Below are 23,718 nucleotides of genomic sequence, written 5' to 3'. Positions count from 1 at the left end.
ACACAGTCATATTCAAGTGCTCTTTATATAAATATAAATAGATATACTACATTTAATTAATTATATATATATATATATATATATATATATATATATATATATATATATATATATCATATATATCATAATGCCTTTTTAAAAAACTTCATATCACACCTTATAAATATGTATACACACATGAGATAATTACATTGATTATAAGTTGTTTTATATGGCATTATGTTAATTAGTAAATAATAGGCTACATATTTAACTAATATTTAATACATAGGCTATGTAACTAATAAAAAAAATAAAATAAAAAAAATATAATAATAAAAAAATAATATATATATATATATATATATATATATATATATATATATATATATATATATATGCCCCCAAGTACGATTTGTAATAATACATCTGTTTTTTTTTTGTTTGTCAAAGATTCAGCCTTATTGGTAAAATAGAGTTCTGTGAATAAGTGTTTGTGTCTGTGTATGTGTGTGTGAACAGACACTTTCGGTTTTCATGTTTTATGGAGACATTCTAGTATAGACAATGATTTTTATACTATAAAAACTCTATTTTTATACTGTATATTCTATCCACTTAACCTTCCCATCACATACAATTGCAAGCCGTTTTCCTCATGGGCACTAATAAAAAAACGTCCCCATGAGGATTTCTGATATTGCCAATTTTCCATCTTTGTGGAGACATTTTGTCCCCCTTACGTCAGGTATACCTGTACCACACACACACAGTCAGGTATTGCCGATTGTAAAATAGCACTAAAATACACTAAACAAGATACTTTAATGGAGAGGAACATAATTCAACATGAAACTCTGCTGACGGCTTCACAAAAACCCGGAGATTCTTCCTCTCTCACCATTTTCATTCACCTGATGGGCAGTGGGCTGGCGGCCTGATCTACGATATTGATTTTGTGTCATCCAGGGGAGGACAGACTCTTCGAAAATCATCTTTAAACTCTTCTCTCTCCTCTTCATGCTAAGCCTGAACGCTGCAGTGCATCAATAGGAAATCAACATGTCCCTATTCCAGGCCAGCCAGAGCTCCAGATGAGCTGAACTAAGGGCTTTTCTCTGTAATAGCTACAGGCGGCCCACAATCATGCACAGGGCAGTTATTCACCCGGGAGTTGCTTCAACAAAATGCATTTATCTCGTCGGCTGCTGTTTTCTGAGCTAAACGGGTCACTGAATAATTATCTCTGTCAATGGAAAGATTGCTGGTTAAAGAAAAAGAAAAGGGGAAAAATAACAGCTCAGGCTTGGGGTGTAAAAGAGTGAAGACATAAAACAATCAGCTGTCGCAAAGGAAAGCGAACGGAAAAGCAAATGCATAGAAACTCATTATCAGATGAAACCATTTATGGAGCGCAACAGTCACCACCCACTTTTACAGCATGTACTGAAGTAATTTATGCATTTCATTCCATTTGAACTAACATTTGGTAGGAAGCTAGTTAATGTTAGATTTGTTTCCTTGCAAGGCTGCAAAAACACATAAATTCAGCTATATATTTTTTATATATATATTATAAAACAAAAACAAATCAATATTACCTTACATAATACATTAATTTTATTGTACTAAAAATATTTGGAAACACTTTAGTTTAGGGTCCAATTCTCACTATTAACTAGTTGCTTATTAGCTTGCATATTACTAGCATTTTGACTGTTTGTTAGTACTTATAAAGGCATATTCTTAGCCTTATTCTGCATGACCATATTCTACATCCCTTAATTCTACCCATACCTAACCTTAACCACTACTACAACAACTACCTGACTAGCTATTGATAAGCAGTGAATTAGGAATTTATTGAGCCAAAAGTTTAAGTTAATAGTGAATATGTGTTCCCCAAACTAAAGTGTGACCAAATATATATATATTTTTTTATTTAATGGGTTTCCCCAGACCCTTATTATTATGCTCTACATCAGTGATTCCTGACCCAAATAGTAAATAAAAAAAATACAATGAATGAATGAATGAATGAATGAATGAATGAATGAATGAATGAATGAATGAATGAATGAATGAATGAATGAATGAATGAATGAATGAATGAATGAATGAATGAATGAATGAATGAATGAATGAATGAATGAATGAATGAATGAAGTTCAGGTTTGGTGTTGACAAAGGGTTCTTGAAATGTATCAATGTGTACAAAAATAAATAAAATAATAATAATAATAACAATTCAGTAACACTGTTTTACTGAGACTTCTCTTTGTCTTATCTCAAAGAAATTATATTTAGCTGAATGAATGAATTATATTTAGCTGAATTTTGAATGGAGACCACTGCTACAACAGTTCTCTTTGACCTTTGCCCACCTTATCCCAAATTCAGTCAGATGAATTAATTTGGTGATTATCCCGCAAAATGTCCAAACTGAGCATCTGTGAGTCGGGGGGGCTGAATGGAAATATCCCAGACTCCCCAGGTCAAGCTCAGAGTGACATTGTAATTGATAAAGCAAGCACAAGTCTTCACACTCTCACACATGAACAAACAAACATGCACACAATAATATTTGATGCAAAGGTGCACTTGTAAAAATAAATAAATAAATAAATAAATAAAACGTTAACCATAAAACCCCCATTTAAGCAGAGCACGTTCACAATACTAAGTAAACCCTTTCATATTATTTAGATCAGTGAAGGGGAACATCATGTCTCTCCTGGCTCGCTGGTTTTGGCCAATCCACCACAAAACTTCATTTCCCATCAATCACTGGGACAGCAGTGTGTGGGACGAGGCATTACTGCTTTGACTCTTGGCACTGTAGTACAAATTGTTCTAGAACGTGTATATAGAAACATGATATTTTTCATTATTCATTCTAGTTTAGCTGATTTTGCATAATCATGTCCTTAATATAATATTATCCTTAATTAGTATATGTGGGTGCATCTCAAAAAAAAAAAAAAAAAAAAAAAAAACCTGTCAAGAAATGACATTTCATCCCAAAATCAAAAGATAATTTTCATAACAATTAATCAGATTTGAAACCCCACCACTCATTCTCAATAATGTACTGTAATTATTGTAAAAAATCGTATTCTCATTGCTGGAATAATAATAATAATAATAAGTAGTGATAATTTGATAGGATATTGTTTATTTGCATAAATGTCTAATATATATATATATATATATATATATATACAATTTTATTAATTATTTTATTTTATAACCTAAAATAATGTTTATTATGTTATTTTTGGCGGGTAAAATATGAGCCATTTCTGACATAAAAACACTACCTAATGAAGTCAGGTTGATTTAATCATGTTAAAATATATATTTTTGGCTTGAATAAAGCTAGTTACTAAATGAGTTGACCTGCAAAATTGCCACACAACAGTGGCACCAAAAATTATTGTGTATGTATTCACATACATCCAGTACACTTATGCACTGTACAAGGGACAGTGTGTAAACATGCACATGTACAACACTAAGTGTACTGGATGTATGTGTGAGTATTATAAAATGCTTAAAGTCTAAAACAGTTTCACTGATACAAAAACATGACCTGCTGCCCAGATTTCAATCAGTCAAACAGATAAGCAGTAAGTAAAAAAACAAAAGAATAAAAAAAGATATGTAGACGGAGAGATAGACAGGAAGTCAGGGCTCCAGCTTTGGTCTCCGTCTGCCAGTTTGTGGTTGTTATTCCTCTTTGACCTCTTGGCATTGTGCTGGTCATTTGAAATTAAATAAATATTAGTGCAGGAGCTCTGGAGGGGTCAGGGTCACATTCTGACAGACAGTCACAGCAGGAGGCAAACATACACACACACAGACACACACTCCATCTTTGAAGACATTCCCATCCCATAACTACCCGTAAATGTTGATGCGAATGCTAAACGGGCTGGGAAGAAAAAAAAAAAAATTTAAAAAGCACAAGCATCGAGTGAGGCCTAGTGTTTCATCCCCCTTTTCCCCCAAACACTCTCTGAAAAGTGCTCTGGAAACATAGGAGCATCCAACTGTTTGAAAAGAGATGGGACAACGCTCAGAAAAGACAGCGAGAGAGAAATATGGGGGTTGGGGGATGAGCGAAAAAAGCTCCGGAGAACGAGAAAGGAATTCAGTGAGGTAAATCCCGGCTGGGCGTCTCAACCCCAGTAAAGCTTCGGTCCAGATACTCAGCAGTGAGCCACACTAATCACTCACTAATTTCATGCATGCCTACAGACACTATAATCACCCAAACACACAACAAAACCTTAATCGATCCCAGCTGCGTTACTGCTTATGTGTGTATAGCTGGACGCAGCATGTGTTCAGGAGCGGAGCCTAAAGAAATGAGAGGGAGGATGAGGAATAAAGAGTTTGTGTGCTGGACAGCCACATGTGCCGGTTCTATGGGACATCTAAGCATGCTAGAAGCATACTAGTGTCGTAAGGACCATGCACAGGACTATTCACAACAAGAGCACAAACATTTATGCATGTCAACAATGAACATTACTGACAAATTTCCAATAAAATAATTAAAGATTTTGCTCAGATTCTACAAGTTTTGCATACTTGCATTTTTTGGTAAATAAAATAAATAAATAAACAAATAAAATAAATAAAATAATGTGAAATCTTATTTTGATTGCTGGAATTAATAATAAGAATTTATAATGACAATTTGGGAGGAAAATGTGTGTCCCATAAAATATCATAATGCAATAATGTCCAAAAAATATAGTATTAGTTATCTTTGTTAATTATTTTAACAATTAACAAAAACAATTTAGTATAATATAATATAATATGATATAATATATATATATATATTTCTCACCAGTGAATCGTGATTTAAAAAAAATTGTAATGTAGTCAGATTGATTCAGTCAAGTTAAATGAATACAAGATGATAATAAAAAAAAAAAATCATGATAATTTGGGTGGAAAATGTGTTTGAAACTGCCATGAAAATAATGTCATAAATTCATAATGCAAAAAAAAATAAAAAAAAGTCTAAAAAGATAACGTCTAATAATATGATATTTTAATATTATTTTTGATATTCTTCTTATTCTTCTAAATAAGTAAATAAATGCAAAGTACAACCAACACATATTTTATTAGTCATTGAGGTTACCTGCCAAATGAAGAAAAATAATATGTTGAATTCTGTTTCAATTGAAAGGCTTGTTGTATATCATTGTTACTTCATGTTAGTTAATATATTAACTAATGTTAACAAATGAGAATTTACTGTAAAGTGTTATCAAAATAGCTTACTAAAGAAATAGAGTGCTAAAAGACGAGCGAGGATAGGGCTGATTCAGGAGTGAGGGATGCAAAGAGAGTGAAGGGAGCTGGCTGTGTGATCTGTGTTGTCATGTGTGAGAATGAGCAGTAAATATTTAACGCTGCGGGCTGGGACTCACGTTGCTGCGGCAGGTGCTACAGCCCTGTGCCTGCTGTCTGGAGACCGCTCTCTTTCTCTCTTTCTCTACATTACATCTATCTCACAACCAGATGCTTCCTTACCAAAGAAAACATGCACATAATATGTCGTGAAACTCAGTCTTCGGCAGTTAGCACAAAATGCAAATCACACACGCGTAGTCCTTTCCGGAAAAAAAAGGCAGTGTGTCAGGTAAGGACCAATGGGTCTTTATTTTTTTGATTCCTGTGCTCAAAACAAGCATGCTAACACCGAACTGCGCTTCAGCAGTTAGACAGTTTGCATGGTAAAGGACCAGCGCTACAGCAATATGCACACAGTGACAGATAATATGCAGCTTTGCACATCTCTACTGCCATGTAAGTTTTAGTAGTTTTCAGTCCATGTATGTTTTCTCAGATGGAGGAATGCCAAGGCTACGTCCCGCTCTGTGCCATTTATAGGATAAACTCAGCGCCAGTTAAGTAAAGGCCTATAAAACTACAGCCCAGCTTTCTGCAAGCACTCTGAAACCTCCTTCTGAGCTCTTCTGCGCGTGAAATATCTGACATGAAGAAATACAAACAACCCCCTGCTCCTAAAACCTCACATCTCTCTCACTGGGAGAGTAGAGTCAAACTGTGTTTCTGAATTCTAAAGAACTAGCCTAATTTTATTCTCTGCCCAACGGTAATAAGCAGAAACGCATGCATTTGGTCTGATCAAATGTTTTAAAATATCATTCAATGTCCCAAACAGTATGCACTTTTGATAAGGATTCTATAAAGATGGAATGCCAAGTGTCTAGGCCAGAGATACATACATACATACACACACACACACACACACATACACACACACACACACACGACAAAGTAAATAAACTCACTGAAGATAACTAAAATAGTATAAACCATAATTGAAAAGGATTCATTTATTCTGTGGGAAATATACATTATACTGTATTTACATATTTTTATAATGGCATGTATAGCTATATTGTATACATATCTATTCAATATATATTACAAAATATAATGATATCAATGAATAATACAATATGATTAAATAATCATAATATTAATTTATATATATATATATATAATAAATAACTTTATGCTCCTTACACAATAGTATGTGGCTTCAGAAGACTTGTATTATAAAGCACAAGTCATATGGACCAAATTAAGAAAGAAAGAAAGTCATACGAGTTTGGAATTACTGTACATACGTAAAAAGGGGAAATGAAGAGACGACTTGATTTTTTTTATTTTTTTATATTTGGATGAATTATCCCTTTTAATGATGATTAATTTCCAAAAGGAAAGCATTTTGGAACTAGGGTGTTTTTACCGAAGTAAAAATAAGAGAACCTAGGCCTTCATTCTCAGTTAGGAAAGTCGATGAAACTGAAATCACAAGATCCAGAGTAAAAATAATTTTTGGCTGTGGTCATTAGAACGTATCAGGTTTCTGCAAATTACATCCTGACTCCGTTGATCTGACCCCCAGGTCCACATGGCAAGTGATGCTTCCTTTTGTCGACGGACACAGAAACACACACATGCACACGTTGTGTGAGGGAAAACACTGATAACAGGTCTGACCTGACACAATATCTCATCCCTATTCACTCATTCACACGTCGGCAAACTCCAGCTCGAGAGCTGGCAGATTGTCTGCGGGGCATTGTTCCTTTCATCTTCAGATGGGAGGTTATGGATTTCAGATTGAAAACTGCACACTGATTCAGATGAAGCATATGCTCCCTCTGTCAGAACTAATAGGAAAAGCTCGCTCCTTTCAGTCTGGCTGATAGGGATTTTAGTGTCCGTTTCTTTGAGAGTACAAATGAACCCTGATGAGCTCTTCCTCGTTGATAAGCGCAGTAATATCCGGGTCTCGCCCTCCTCGACGGCCTGCTGCTTTCTATTGTCCTGGACTGATTTGACTCATGGAGCTCTCCAGGAAGCTTTCCCGACGGGATCTTTATGAGCTCAGCACACCGATTCCAGAACAAAAGATGACACCCCTGCTTGTCATGTATAGCATGTTTGCATTGTAACTATATTGCAGAAATAAAACTGGTTATCAGACTTGATTATTCAGAAAAGTTTGATATCGAAAGACAGGTGAAAAGGCAAAACTTTCTATCCATATTTTCAAGCAAACCAAGGAAAAGATCAGCGGTCACCAATTTAGAGTTCTCTCATACACAGTATATTGTGCATTGTTTAAGTAATGTTTTGTGCCTTAACCTTAAATTACTTGAATTTCTATAAAATCATTCACAATTTATTTAAAAGCATTGTAAAACAGTATGACCCCGAGTCAGCTCACTTTAGGCAGAACTTATGATTTAAAACTCAATACTTAAAAAAATGGCATTAAATCCTACTTAAAAGGCAGTAAAGTTTTTTAAAAGTTTTTTTTATATATATATACATCCATCATAAAACTACTGCACCAAACCAAATCGACCTAACCTAATAAGAACTTTATGTAAACTTAGCACCTAAACAAAACTAAAATAGGCTAGCCTCCATATAAATACAGTCAGATGTTTATTCAAAATGTGGTAATTTGTAACACTGATTTAGTTTTTGATTTTTTTTTTTTGACCAATTAACTACAGTAACCACCACATAATAGTTTAAATGACATGTAAATTACATAAAGCAGTCTTGCAAACCATGGTATGTTGTCTAGCCCTATCAGCTATAGAATGATCTACAAGTAGAGAAGTCAAGCCTAAAAACACCTGTCTCTCCTTTACTTAAATGCCAAGAACACTTCGAATCCATGCAAGTGATCCAATGATACTGTATTAGAGGGAACTGGTGATCCTTCAGAATAGCCTATTCACTTATACAGACATTGATATAAAGGCTTCCTGTCTGAAGTTACCAGGTGGAGTCAAGTTCATTAAACCACTGTGAATAGTCTTCGCACAGTCTTTACACATCTAATGCTCTTACCATGACTAATGCTTCAAAGCAAATATTTGCCTCTATCCTGTATATAGATATAGTAGATGTAGATATACTGCTAGATATAATATATGTATGTATGACATATCTATATATATGAGATATAGAAAGCAAGGATGCATTCGATTGATCAAAAGTGACAGTAACATTTATAACATTACAAAAGATTTCTATTTTAAAGAAATTGTTTTAAAGAAAATTTCACATCTCCAAAAATGCTTTTTTTCAGGAAATGGAAAATGTGTTGTTTTTTTTGTTTGTTTTTAAAGTTGATATTGTGGCTTTATATATGTTCAGACACTTTTGTAATTATATTATTAACATTTTATCGAAATACAGCTCAAATGTCTGAGGTTTTTGACCAGCGAATTTCAGAGAATTTCGGACATTCTTGTTTTGTCAGACATTCAAACGGCCGCATCTGAGGCAGTAAGTGCACCAGCAGTAAGTGCACTTGCACTTTCAACTTACAGGTTATAAAGTTTACTGTAGCTATATGGACACTCAGTTTTTTAAGTCATTTGGCCAAGATCTCATAAAAGATGAAGTGCTTCACACAGGCCATTTAAGACAGTATTGACCATGACTCGACGACAAATGCTAGACTGAGGCACTCTTCTCAGCTCCTCAAATACATAAAACATTAGCCTTTATAAATAAAGTGTTTCTTGAAAACACTGTATTTATTCAAAAAAAAACTGTTCTTTTGCACTGCAAACAAGCAGAAATGGTTCAAACTGTATGGTGCTTTATTTACAATAGAGGTGGGTGGAGTTTTGAGGTTTTACAAGGATCTAATGGAGTTAATCACAGGCTCTTTTTATTACTTTTCATTATTTAAATATTTGCAAAACCCACACACAGAAGTAAATGGTGACCAACAGTCAATGATTTAAAGATGAATTATGGAGACACAAGGTTTCTGTCAGACAGCGATGAAATGCTGTTCTTTTTAACTTTCTATAACATCAAAGAATAATGGGGGGAAAAAATTCAACAGAAATATTAAATATTACTGTTTTCAACATTGAATCAGCATATTAGAATGATTTCTGAAGGATTATGTGATACTGAAGACTGGAGTAATGATGCTGAAATACATTTAAAATTATATTCAAATAAAAAAATATATTTTAAATAATAATATTTCAGAATATCACTGTTTTTACCATATTTTTTATCCAAAATAAAATGCAGCCTTGATGAGCATTAGATACAGGCAAAACATAAATAAAAAAAGATGTACAGGTCCAACCTTAATTCGAACACCATAGCTGCTCTAAATAAACCGTGGTCTGCAGGATGGAGGGTGGGTAGAATGAACAGCATGGAGCAGCTGACAAAGGGTGTACGAGACTTGTGAACATGTTACTGTGCGCTCTTGGGACAGAGGTTATGAATTATTGAGAGAGATGAACTTAAAATAAAACAGGGCTGGAGGTAGCTTGAAGACCAACGATGTGCTGACGGGCTGTAGGACACTTAGTCTTTTTGTGCCGCTTTCCCACCTCACCGCTATTTAACTGTATGCATCCCCCATAGTGAGAAACCAGTGAGAGTTGAGGAGAGGTAAAAAATGCCAGGCAACAGCCAAGCGGTCTTAACGTCTCTATACCATTTCCAGTAATCCTTTCTAAATGTCCCTGTTTATGAAAAACAATAAAATGCCAAAAGAGGTGAAGCAAAACCCACGTGTAGAGTAGCAGAATAACAGTAATAGCATGCTTCGGCCGACAACATGATCAAAGGCAGGCGCAGAAAACCGCTCTCTCTATTATTAGCACAGTGATGTCCAACTCGCAGCTCGGTGTAATGAAGCTGTTCAACAGCACAACTAACATACTCTGCTCACAGTATGAGCACAGATCGCAACAGCGAACACAGACACTGCTCTGCTACGATTACCACTGATTAGCTCACCGCCTCTCAAATGCTGTACGCTAATAACTGCTAATACTAACCCCCGCGGCGGTCGGTTTACAGAGATCACAAATCACTTAGCAGTGAGTACTGATAGAAAGCACCCTTTGATATTACAACTGGTATTTGTGTGCTAATGAAGTAAAAGGGTACATCAGATTTAGGACATTAGATGCTTTGGTTACAACTGCTGGCTTGGTGATATTTCACAAAGGTTTTCGTGGATTGATTTTGTTTTCTCTTTTTTCCCATCCAGGGCGTAAAACTGGATCTCCCCGCAGGGATCAATAGTGAATCTCTCGGATTCTAACATTTGGAACTTGTCCATCATGCAAAGCTCAATTTCATCACACAGGCCCCAAATGTCACACTGTTTAGTGATATTTTCAACTTAGTTAGAAGGTATTGGGTTGTGAGAAGATTGTTCAGATAACATGATTTCCTTGCTGAAAAAAACAGCAACTGCTTACTCCAATTTGAAGATGGTCTAATTGGATTAATACAATGGTTAATCTGGTTCTGTCAGGACCACTATCGTCAAAGATGATTGACAATTAGCATACAGTTTGGATTGGCGGAATGGTTCTGTTCTGGGCAAGAGCATGGATAAGAGCAGGGAGTGCAGCAATAACCCCCCTCAGGGTAAACAGAACAGAACCAACATGAATGTATTACAGACATCATTGACAATATTGTAATGTACAACATAATTCTAGAGATTCAAAGGGGAATCAGAATGCCAAATCCTGACTGGACGAGAGGAGAGGAGAGGCTGGGGATGGAGGAGGGTAATTAGCTCCTGACAAACATGATAGCTTGATAATACTGAAAGACCTTATTTAATACAGTGATAGGCGTTGTATTCCTAGACGTGGATCAGCTAAGAGTGAGCTGATGCGAGCTTGACTAACATGACCTGCCAGAACTAACGCTATACGCTTGATTTATTGCTGCAGGTAGACCTGGTTGACTAGCATGCTTTTACATAAATGATGCATACTGCAAACAAAGATCGCAAACTCCAATCAGACTGCCTAAAAGCAACTTCCAAGAATCAGTCCGCATGGAAAGTAATGTACGTGCCACCAGGCTGCTACTGTAATATGTATGCTCTGTGTTTTCTATGTTATCATGTTTGCTTGTATACCCTACCGTCTGACCCAGTTTCCCAATATGGTTGATTAGTTATCCCATTCACTTGTTATGTTAATTATCTTGTTAGTCCTCCTGATTATTTAAGCTCTGAGTTCTCCTCCATTCTTTGCCCATTCTCGTTTGTGTTATGTTGGCTGTTTATTTGTTCTCCTGAGCAAAGACTGTCAATTTGATTCTCATTTGTTTGTGCAATTTATATACAGCAACCTTAACAATTACATTTTTGAGGAATAATTTATCCTTGGATTTGCCAACATTTTTAAAATATGTAGCTTCAAAACGGGCAAAATAAGTAGTATCAAATTAAATATGTTCAGAATTTTGTTTAAAATCTGTGAAGAAATTGTTACATGCACTACTGGTCAGTATGTTTTTTATTTTTATATAAATTAATACTTTTCTTCAACAAGGATGCATTAAAGGTCCCATATTGTACACCTTGTCCTTAAGATTATATATTTGCAGTATAAGTACCAAAAACCATCCCAATATATATTTTTACAGCTCCTGTCTCAGAAGCTCTGCTAAGACCAGGGGTGCGTTTCCCGAACAACGACGTAACTCGCTGCTTAACTACCATAGTACGATGCATCGTTGAAGAAATCAACTAGCTCGACTGTTTCCCGAAACTGTATTGTCGCAAAGTGGTCGTTCAACCACGTTGGTTTATGACGTCACGCACGTGGTGGAGTAATAACTTATTTTAATGAATCTGTTTGAGATCGAATTAACGCAAGATGTTTTGCTATAAATTACAGACATGGCATCCGAGGACTATTTCAAATTTTTCTCAGTTATTTTGCTTTATTTCCCGATTCAGTCATAGGCTCGTTCTTACTTAGTAGAGCACGTTCGCACATGCGCAGTCTTCAAAAACGGTGCTTTAAATCTCTTGACAAATTAAAAGACGTAAATGACATTTGTATGTATTATAAATAAAAGATACAGATTGTACTGAATGTCAGCTTGCTTATTTTGCTCAAGATAAGGATTTATTAATTCCACATGTCATGCAATCTAGAAACTATGCTTCTAACCACAGGTCGAGAGCTGTCGTTCCAACCACACAAGTTTGCGATGCTGTTTGCGAATGTTCGTTGGAACGATGGTTTCGGGAAACACTGACTCGTTGAACTATGCTGATAACGACGGAACTTGCGACCATCGTTGGCTAACGATGCTTTCAGGAAACGCACCCCAGGTCGATTTTTGGCCTAATTAATATTCAAGAGCCTCTCTTCTGATTGGCCTGTTGTTTTCTGAGTGATGCACGGCCAGGTCAACCACAGGTAACTTAGGTCATGTATGCTGTAGCCTGCGGTGGCTTGGTGATGCTCACAAGGTAAGGTAAATAAAACACCTGTAATGATGCACATTGCTGAGGGAAATGTTATCCAGCCTTAAATGTTCGAGCCAGACTCAGAACCCGAATCGGCGACGACAGGAGGCAAACAACCACCTCCTTACTTTCGGTGTTATTGTAAGAGTATTATAATTACCATTACATCAATGCTGCACGCAGATTTAACGTTAACGCTAATTTAAACTGTAAACAAACTCAGAATTTTTTTTCAACGATTTAAATCTCCAAAATATGTACGTTAATAGCTAGTTATACACTGATTTTGAAACACTTAACTGCTTTATAATATGTAACGTTAGCAGACAGACACCGAATGCAGTAAGCTATGTAACTATTGCTTTCCTACTGATACAGTAAGTTGACGTGCTACAATTTCATTTAGAATGTAACTTTTTTCTGTAAAAGGTGTACTTGTAGTAAAGGTGCAAGGGTGCTCAAAGAACGTGAGAACATGCTGCAATTGACACTCAAGGTAAACTTGTAAAACTATGAACTGCAGCATCTTTGAGGAGAAGCTTCTTTGAAAAACCGGCATTGAACTGTGTCTGATTGACGAAGCAGTCACTCGTGAAATATGCAGAACTGACGGTTAAGGTCGAACTAATTGCTGTGGTGTTTCTCTTATGTTAATGTTGTTCAGAAGCCTGTGCATTGATGTAGTTTCGTGACGGTGGGCCGTGATTTTTGTGACTGAAGGCGGTGACTGAGTAGTTCTGACATCACATTTACGGAAGTCACAACGGCTCGTGAAAAGGCACAGCTACTTTATGCAGGCTGTGTGCATTTGTCTGTCGATTGACTGTTTTGAAACTTATATGGTAGTTTCATAGCCCCTAGACCTTGATTCAACATTGGTAAGACTAAGGGCCCTATTTTAACGATCTGAAACGCAAGTGTCAAGCGCAAAGCGCAAGTAACTTTGTGGGCGGGTTTCGGCGCTGTTGCTATTTTCCCGGCGGGATAAATGACTCTTGCGCCAGGCGCAAATCTAAAATGGGTTGGTCTGAAGTAGCTTCATTATTCATAGGTGTGGTTTGGGCGTAACGTGAAATAAACAAATCAGAGCGTCATCTCACATTCCCTTTAAGAACAGATGTGCTTTTTCCATAGCGGATTGCTATTGTAACGGCGGATTTGCCAGGCGCGCGCCAGGAGCGGTTCACAGCCAAGGAGAGCAACGCTTTCGTCACGGCCGTAAAAGAGAGAAGTTACATTGAAATGGAGAAACCCACCCAAATTAACTTCGGTTAAACAGGCGTATGATAATTTGGGTAAATGTGTAAGCTAGATGTATGCTTTTATAATAAATTGTCTGTCTATCTACTGTATCTATCTATCTATCTATCTATCTATCTATCTATCTATCTATCTATCTATCTATCTATCTATCTATCTATCTATCTATCTATCTATCTATCGTAATAATGTATGATTTGCAAAAACGAAAACTGCTGCTTCTGTGTAGATGAGAGAATCAAAGTGCGCGTTGTGCACACGCTACATTGATTATGGCCAAGCATGCGCCCTTAAAATAGCATATGAATAACATGCGCAACGCGCCACTGACTTTAAACTATTTTTTCCTGGTTAGTGGCGCAATTGTTTTCTAAACCTGCAAAATAGCATGAAGGAACGTTTGCGCCGGAACACGCCTCCTCTTTGTGCTGAAGTGTATTTCTTAGTTAACCGAAGTGCTTCTGTGGAGGGAAAAGTCCGCTTTGCGCGGGTGCAAAATAGGAATGATACATGCGTCGGTGTACAAAGTCACTTGCGCTGGGTGCAAGATAGGGCCCCATATGTTTCTTGAGCACCAAATCAGCATATTAGAATGATTTATGAAGGATCATGTGACACTGAAGGCTGGAGTAATGATTCAGAAAATTCAGATTTCATATCATAGGAATAAATTACATTTTAACATTTATTAAAATAGAAAACAGTTAAATGATAATAATTTTTCAGAATTTTATTTGTTTTTACTGTGTTTTTGATCAAATAAATGCAGGCTTGTTGAACATAAAATACTTCTTTTTTTAAAACATAAAAAAAAAAAAAAACGTTTGAATACTTGACTTTGGTGCTGACAAAATCTACACGCGTCTACGCTAATGTGTTTTCTGTGCAATCATGCTATTTATGTTAAGGTGATATCACTGAATTCAGAATTACCTACCTCTAAATGTCACATTAAAATCAAATAAAGTATCTAAAAAATAAAATAAAATAAAAGATATATGACTATATACATGCCATTTCGATGGTCTCTTCTCGTCTAGGAAGCCGATTGTTGTAGCCTAAAACATAAGTCTAGAACAAAAGTCTGGCCCTGCACGAATAGGAGACCAGCCAAACACAAAATATACTGCCATACACAAAAATATACCTTATACTGCTCATACAGTAAATGCTCATGGAAACCGCTGTTTCCAGCAGGGTTGCTGAGTCGGTTTTCCTGCGGTGTGGTAGCAGGCAGAGGGGGTGGGTGGCAGTTATAAATCTATGAGGGTGAAGCGTTGCTTGATGAAGCAGGTGCAGATCTTTACCTCCTCTGACAGACTAATCAATTCAGAGCGATACTTATCACCTGCTTGCATTCTCCAATACATCACACATGCACATATCTCATATCACATGCTCTGCTCCTGCCTTGACCACACAAAATAAAAAAATAAAAAAATTGTTCAAGCATGCTACATATATGTGATGTTGGAGTGATAACCGAACTATAGTACAATCTATTTAATAACAGACATGTCAGCAGTATCAGAGACTCAAAAGCACAGAAGATTTTGAAGATGACGGAAGATGAAAAACCTGGACTGTTTGGCTTAAAGTAAGCTTTTCTTTTGTGATATTCTGCATCCTTGAACTTAAGTGCCAGAGCGACAATGTCGGAGCAGGCAGAGAGCAACCACACTTCACAGAGGACAAAAGGCTGCAGCCTCCAGGAAGGCAAAGTGGGGATCTGAGGTGCAAATTGGGTTATGAGAGAAACAGACTGCAGGCGGAAGCACCGGAGCCTTTGCATTATTGATAACATAGCACCACAGCGGGCCTCGTTCGTACAGCGAGCCGCCAATTCTCAGAGCTGTGATTGGTGTTGTCAGCACAGAGGTCAACGCGGGCACGGCCTTCAGTCTGACAACATTCAAACACATCTGGAATTTATCGCCACGGATCAGAGGAGTCAATTCTCCATTTCCTCCAGGAATAAGGCAGCTGGCTCCCAACATGCGTAACATATAACCTTATGTCCTCTAAGATAAATGAAAAATGAATTTAGGAATCACATCATAAATGTACACAGTATAGAAAAAGGGGTATTTATTTGGAGATTTGATAAATATTTGCTAGAGAGAGAGAGAGAGAGAGAGAGAGAGATCCAACAATTCTGCAATATCAAACAATATTTTTTTTATGCAACGGGCCTGGTCTTATTGCGGATTAATTCATCACTGAAATTGTACTATCAAAGTGTACTTGCTCTATCTCTGAAATAACTTTCCTTTACAGGTGATTTTGTCTTATTTTCTCATCTCCTCCACCGATAACTAACGTCCAATTTCACAATCCAATAAATTACCAATGAATAAAAGTCCTGCGCTACATTTTTTTCCCCATTTCACTTGAAAATACATCAGATTACGAAAGTATGGGCTGGAACCAACGTTTCATGTTGACCTTACAAAAATAATTTGTATTTTGGTACTGGTTTGTGTGTGTGTATCACTGGATCACAACAGTCCTTAAAGGAGAACTCCGGTCAATTTTAACATTGACATCATTTTTTTGTAAATTTGGAGTGCTGTCAGTACAGAGAACAACGACAAAAATCGGTGTTGCCTACACCGTGTTATCCTGTTTTTAAAATTTGCACCCTGTTGACTTCAATGGGGCAAGTTTTAAACCTGCTTTTAGCCTCTTAACATCCTTGATGTGTCATTACAAGTGCCCAGCCATGTGAGTGATTCCTTTAGAGTTAACACGGGTGAATCTGACTGCAGTAGATGTGAAAGATATGAATAAAAATTAAGTTAATTCAGCCAGCGCACATACCTGTATTTTCTTCCTGTTTTCGGTCGAAGTCCACAGTAGTCGATTGTCGAGTTCACGCGCATAGGTTTAGTATCTATGATCACGCGCGTGAACTCGACAATCGACTACTGTGGACTTCGACCGAAAACAGGAAGAAAATACAGGTGTGCGCTGGCAGAATAAACATAATTTTTATTCACATCTTTCACATCTACTGCAGTCAGATTCACCGCGTTCACTCTGAAGGAATCACTCACAATGGCTGAGCACTTGTAATGACACATCAAGGATGTTAAGAGGCTAAAAGCAGGTTTAAAACTTTCCCCATTTAAGTCCACAGGGTGCAAATTTTAAAAACAGGATAACACGGTGTAGGCAACACCGATTTTTGTCGTTGTTCTCTGTACTGACAGCACTCCAAATTTACAAAAAAATGAGCTCAATGTTAAAATTGACCGGAGTTCTCCTTTAATATTACACCATCGAAGCAAAGATGAGCTCTGAATCACAGCAAAAATATGTATTGAGCCATGAATGTAACTGTGGTGTTCTGCACAACTATTAAGGCTGCATCGTCCCGTGGGGGAAAAGGCCATCTATATTTGTGACCCTGGATCACAAAACCAGTCACAAGTAGTACGGGTATATTTGTGGCAATAGCCAACAATACATTGTATGGGGCAAAATTATAGATTTTTCTTTTATGCCAAAAATCATTAGGATATTAAGTAAAGATCATGTTACATGAAGATATTTTGTAAATTTCCTACCATAAATATATAAAACATTTATTTTTGTGAGTGAATGCAGCACAATCGCGAACATAAATGGACAACTTTAAAGGCGATTTTCTCAATGTTTAGATTTTTTTGCACCCTCAGATTCCAGATTTTCCTTTGTATCTCTTGCAAAAATGTACCCATCCTAATAAACCATACATCAATGGAAAGCTTATTTATTCAGCTTTCATGTGATGTATAAATCAAAAAAAACAAACATGTGACGGGTTTTGTGGTCCAGGGTCACATTTGGACCTTAGATTTTCCAACTGTACATCCATTAACAGCTACGCAAGTTCTTTGGGCCCAGACTTGAAATACAGGGGAATAAATGTTATTTTCACTTGTTCAGAGTCTGAGAGAATAAGAGGAGGAGGAAGAGAGGGTGATGTAGTCTGAAAATGAGGTGCAGCTGTGTATTTGATTCCAGAAACGAGTAACACTGAAGCTTTGTGAAGATGTGAGCAAAGGGGGGTTGGCAACGGCCCTCAGATTGTTATTCAAGGAGTCGTTCCACATCACCCATCAGTCCCCCTTACTAAACATCTGGCATGAGGTAAAATTGCCCCTATGCGCACACAGAGCTTCAAGAGCTCTCTTTCAGCGAGAGGTCTCCGACTTCTGACTGACCCTCTACCACAGGAAAGAAAGAAAGAGCGAGAGGGAGCTCAGGAATAATGTAGCTGCTCAGGGAGCACTTGACCTTCAAAGATCCTCCGCTGTTTCAGATGAACTTAACAGGGATCAGGTGGGTCTAGACTGACTGCTGCTCCACACATACAGATTTAACACACACACACACACACACACACACACACACACACACACACACACACACACACACACACACACACACACACACACACACACACACACTTCCTCTGATATATGACAGGACACGCTGGTGAGAAGAAGAGGGGATATATGAACATAATCTACCAAAAGACGATTAAAAATGTCCCCCATAAGATTCAAATGTGTTTTGCAGGACTAAAGAAAAATCTTTCATAACATCTGTTTTAACTTCTAACATGTTCATATATCACCATGAGTTCATATATCACACAGAGCTCTCTTTTAAAATATGAAGTCTGTTTTTCTTATGAGCTACAAAGAGTCATTCCCCTTTGAGAGATTCAATCAACTTCATAGAGCACATCTGAGACAAAGATTTGATAGACCTCTGTTTTACTTTTAAGACAGTTACAGAATTTTGGTAATACTTTGTAGGGAGGGGGGAAATCCATAAAACTGTTTGACGTCTTAAAATAAATGATGGCCTTTTAAGGTCATTTAAAATAAATTATGGACAATTTGTTGGATTTTTCATTCCATGAACTTCCAATGAAAATCAAATGTTATCCTATATTTTGCCTCTTTTTCAAAAAAATTATAATTAAATTAAAAAGGAAGTTATTAGTTATTTTGTGGTACAAAACAATCCTATTCAGATCTATTTTATAAACAAATTTGGTCAAACATAAACTAAAAGCAATTAATAAGTATAGTCTGAATACATTAAATTTGTAATCAAATAGACTCTGTTACTAACTAAAATGTAGTAAAATATATGTTTGTCATGTCATGTTATATTTACATTTAAAATATTAATTTTGTATTTATGATATTATGTAAGTAAGGGATAATGTAGAGCGAGGCGGATGTTATAGCGAATACAACCCCGACGGGCTGATCAGGACCCCGATGCGAATCAGCCTGAAGGGGTTGTATTCGCTATAACAACCCCCTCATTCTACATTATCCCGCTTATTACATGGCTACCTACCAAATAAATCAATAATTTGACACAAAATATTGATTTAAAAAGGAGTTTATTGATTTAAAAACGATTGTATTGCTTCCGCTAAAGAAAATAGTCTGTTCCGTCTCTACGGTTAGAATCCTGCGTCCATAGCAACGCTCTGTTTTTCATGGCAACGGTGTGTTATACTTAGCAGCGGTCTGTTATCAAGAAATAACAGACCGCATTCTACATTAGAATTCAACCAAGCCATGTAATAAATTTATATAATTAGTAAATAGTGCAGAATCTTAAATATGTTTTATTCAGTTCACGTCAAAATGTTTTCCTTCTTTTAAATTGTTAAAAAATTCAGTCAATGTCACTGAATTAACATGACAATCGGCAAACAAATGATGCTAGACCTATAGTATTTCTCAGAACTAACTATTTTCTGAGCCATCTATATGACTTTTAACCAACTATGATTTCAGTGGATGTATGAAGTCAGTTCCCGTGAAGTTCACACAGAACTCCAAGCAGAGAAACCACTGGTGTCGTTCATCACATTAACTATGGACATAATCCACTAATGTTTGACATCCAGAGAGTGTCCAAATACTTGTTGGGGTCACAAATACACTAAAGAGAGCAGAGACACTAAAAATAGGAAAGGCTGGAGAATTAATCTTAGTCTGTCCTCCCTTCTGAAAAGAACAACATGGTTACACAGCATGTGTCTTTTGGATGCTGGTCTCCTCACCAAACTAGCAGTTTTAAAGTTCTTCAGTTAATCAACTGAAAATATGCTGGTTGGCCAGTTTCACCAGCTCTCTCAATACTGAGAGCCATGACCCACTTTCCCTACTGTGAAATCAAATCAGCCTAGTCTTAATCGCTTGTAAGGGGGACCCACAGGAATTCAACCAGGACACACTTTCACCAGCGGCCAGAATCTGTTTTCTGCCGTCACGACACAGAAAGATCTATGGAATCTACAGCAAACTGACCCAGTGTCTGCTGCCAGAAATGTTCGGACACTAACCTACATTTCCCAGAGATCTCCTCAGAGGAGCATTACACTATAAAAGGTCTTCCCAATCTGACTGTTAAATGTGTTTTTTTACTGATGTAACCTAATGTAATCAGGTTGATTCAGTCATATTAAATAATATTTTGGCTAGTTACAGTATTTTAGATGTTACCACATGAAGTACATTTCCTTTTTTTATATTTGTTTTATTTTTTTAACAGTGTATGCTGCCTCTAAATCACCCAGGGAAACGCCTACTTGAGTTCAGAAATCGTAAATATGAAGTGACACATGTTCAAGTGGTTTTGATCTGAATAAATGGATGGGCGCACTGGGGAATTGAATATTTCTCTCTCTTTTTCATCTCTCTTTTTGCAACCAGTGCCAACCAGTTACATGACTAGTTTTATAGCTATTTTTTCAACACAAGCTCGACGTGCCTCTACCTACATTTTCTCAACACTCAAAAAACGTACTAATACAATCACTGCAGTTTCCATTTGAAATGAACACGGGGGCAGTAAAACAGCAACAACTTTTATTCCTTTTCACACAAAATTATGACTACAGGGGCAGATTAATCGATTAATAAATACTTATTTTCATCCAGTTCCTTGCACAATACTATGTTATGACCTCTAAACATTTTTAACATAGTGAATCATTTGTAAACGAATACATTTTGACATTTGCATCACAAAACCAGCTCCATAGAAGACTTGCTCAACAGCTCACCGGGTACAACATTGCACGTACAATATAAGAGTAGCTCAAAGACCTTGTAGAAACAAACTAAAATGGCATGGTTGCTTTAGAAAATGTGTTTTTAGATCATATTTGCTTTTGTTAACACTCTTGGGAATGGTTAGGGTTCAGTGTAGGTGGCCAAACCAAAGTAATAAAACACTACCAGATTCACATGAATCTGTTTCAAATAAAACTGAACATGCTTTTAGTGCCACTCACTGGACATTTCACTTTGAAAGTGCCACATTTTTGAAGAAGTGTCGCCACAGGACTGTTTTTCCAATGAGCCTGGGTTGTATTTTTTATGAAAAGTACAAAATTATGCCCACAATCTAAATTGTGTAGCTAAATTGTATTATAACACACATTATTGTCAATGATTTTTAATTGACACTAACATAACTGACACTAACATAATGAATCAGGATTCAAATAAAATGCTGAGTTTCCACACTGGTAGATTAAACATATTGTAAATGTGGTTATGCTGACATGACCTGAACGCGGAGTTACTGTTTGTCATGCTTCACATTTAATCATATCAAAATCAAAGATTACGATTTGATGATATCACAATATGACCTGTTCACCGGTCTAACCCGTTCACCCGTTTCTAAGCATCACGCTGATACCATTCAGTTTCCTGGATCCTGCACGCGAAATGAATCATGATGTAGTGTTCAAAAGAGTGCAGGACAGCAGGACTTACTGAAGGGCATGAGAATGGAACAGAGAGAAATTTGATAAGCCAACTGAAGAGAGGGAATGAAAGAGTCTAAGTAGAAGGCGATCAACTAACGTCACAGAGGAGGAGTCAGTGGGAGTCAGTGGAGAGAGAAAGTATATTGCGTTCCAGGACAGAGGAGTGGAAGATGACAGGTGTCTGGGCTGCTCTAGTCTCTGCTGGAACTGTAATTGGTTGTGGCAGACGCAGACAGCATGAATGGCCTGCTTCAGGCCTCCAGGGGTCAGGTAGAGAGACGGAAGGGGAAAAAAAACAACTCATGTGATAGAAAAAAGAAAGAAAGGAAGAGACAGAACCAAAACAGTGTGCAATGAGTGCAATTGAGGATATGTATCCAGTGGTGTGTTTTGACAGCAAATCTCAATTTCATAATGATATAATCCCTGTGACAGTACACATCAGGTTATTTTTTGCCATGGACGTGTAGGGTTACTTGGAGAGAAAGAAAGGATGGCTGAAATCTACACAGCGCACAGGGACTTGTACAAGTCAGTTATTGTGTTTAATCAGTGAGACACTATCCGACATCAGTACCTTGGGTAACATGGAAGTCTGCATATAACACACTGACTGTATCTTATAAATACACAGCCTCGTGTCAAAATAGAAACAAACTCAAGCAACATTTGACAGAATCTAAAAATTGTACACAGGAACAGCCCAAAACATTCATTATAAATATCTACCCAGCTAAAAACATCTCATTGTGGTTTCCTGCAAAGTAGTTTCACCGATCATCTGATGCAAGAGCTTTTTTTCAAAACACCAAGCCTCAATCTGACTGGTTGGTTTTATGCAATTTCTGGGAATCTGACTGGAAAGCACAGTCTTGCTGAAAAACTTTCAGCTGGAACTTCATTGAATTGAAGCTTGACCTAGCACAGAATCTTAGATATGTCTTAGCCTACTCCTTTAGCATCACAACGTTTCATTTTCTATTCTTTTGTTCTTTGAAAATTAGATATTGGTCACCAAATTACAAAAATTCTGGCCATTACTGATAAGCCAACAATATATATGTTTTTTTAGTTTTTTTTTTTTTTATGTTATGGCTGATAATCGATAAACAACTGATCTTAAAAATCTATACTATTTTGACAAAATAAATTAGATGAATTAAAAATAAAACACTAAAAACTATCATTTTAAATGCTACAAGTGAATTTAGGCAGCATAACATTATAATGTACAGTATGAAAAATGGATATATTCATGTTGCTAAGATTAATACATTTATCAGTGTTAGTAGTACATTATTAGATGACATCAAATAACCAAAATGTAAAAATAGGGGAAATAAGATTGCACAATTAAATATTCAATATCAACTAAAACAAATTCATTTTCAATTAAAATCAGCTGATAAACAGTACAGTACTAATAAATGGCCCAGACTTTGTTGATATTCAGAAGTCTGGCTCTTTGAGACTACCTTCAACATGGTATATGCAAAGAGAAATGACCACTCTTCTATTCATGTAGGAAATGAGAGCTCAAAATAAATAAGCCCCGTCTACCCATCCTAAACACTAAACACGGTAATAGCCTTATTCATTGCTGATAAGAGCAGCCAGCAGCAACACAATAACTGACCTGAGAACAGACGCTCTTATCAGATGGACTCCCAACGCTGTGAATGAAGCCCACTGAAAGAGGACTGTGCTAATGAGAGCTCTCATGAGACTGAAGACACAGCCCGAGCATGTTAATGACCTTCAAGTGTGTGAAGGCTATGGGCCGGCCCATTTCATAATGCCATGTAGGAAAAAAAGTCACACA

The 23,718-nt window shown here is 36.7% G+C and overlaps 2 protein-coding genes and 1 long non-coding RNA gene across 4 annotated transcripts in view; 1 reads left to right on the top strand and 2 right to left on the bottom strand.

Annotated features, from left to right (window-relative positions):
* LOC309501586 overlaps nucleotides 1-23,718 on the top strand; it is a 460,649-nt gene that overhangs the window by 154,150 nt on the left and 282,781 nt on the right. The gene's annotated exons all lie outside the window — the stretch shown is intronic.
* epha4b (eph receptor A4b) overlaps nucleotides 1-23,718 on the bottom strand; it is a 127,681-nt gene that overhangs the window by 69,211 nt on the left and 34,752 nt on the right. The gene's annotated exons all lie outside the window — the stretch shown is intronic.
* The window catches only part of LOC309501506 (uncharacterized protein), a 496,325-nt gene that overhangs the window by 467,363 nt on the left and 5,244 nt on the right, over nucleotides 1-23,718 (bottom strand). The window lies entirely within an intron of this gene.

Source organism: Leuciscus leuciscus, assembly GCF_965113295.1.
Source record: "Leuciscus leuciscus genome assembly, chromosome: 6".
NCBI lineage: Eukaryota > Metazoa > Chordata > Actinopteri > Cypriniformes > Leuciscidae > Leuciscus > Leuciscus leuciscus.
This window is presented reverse-complemented; position numbering and strand designations above follow the sequence as displayed.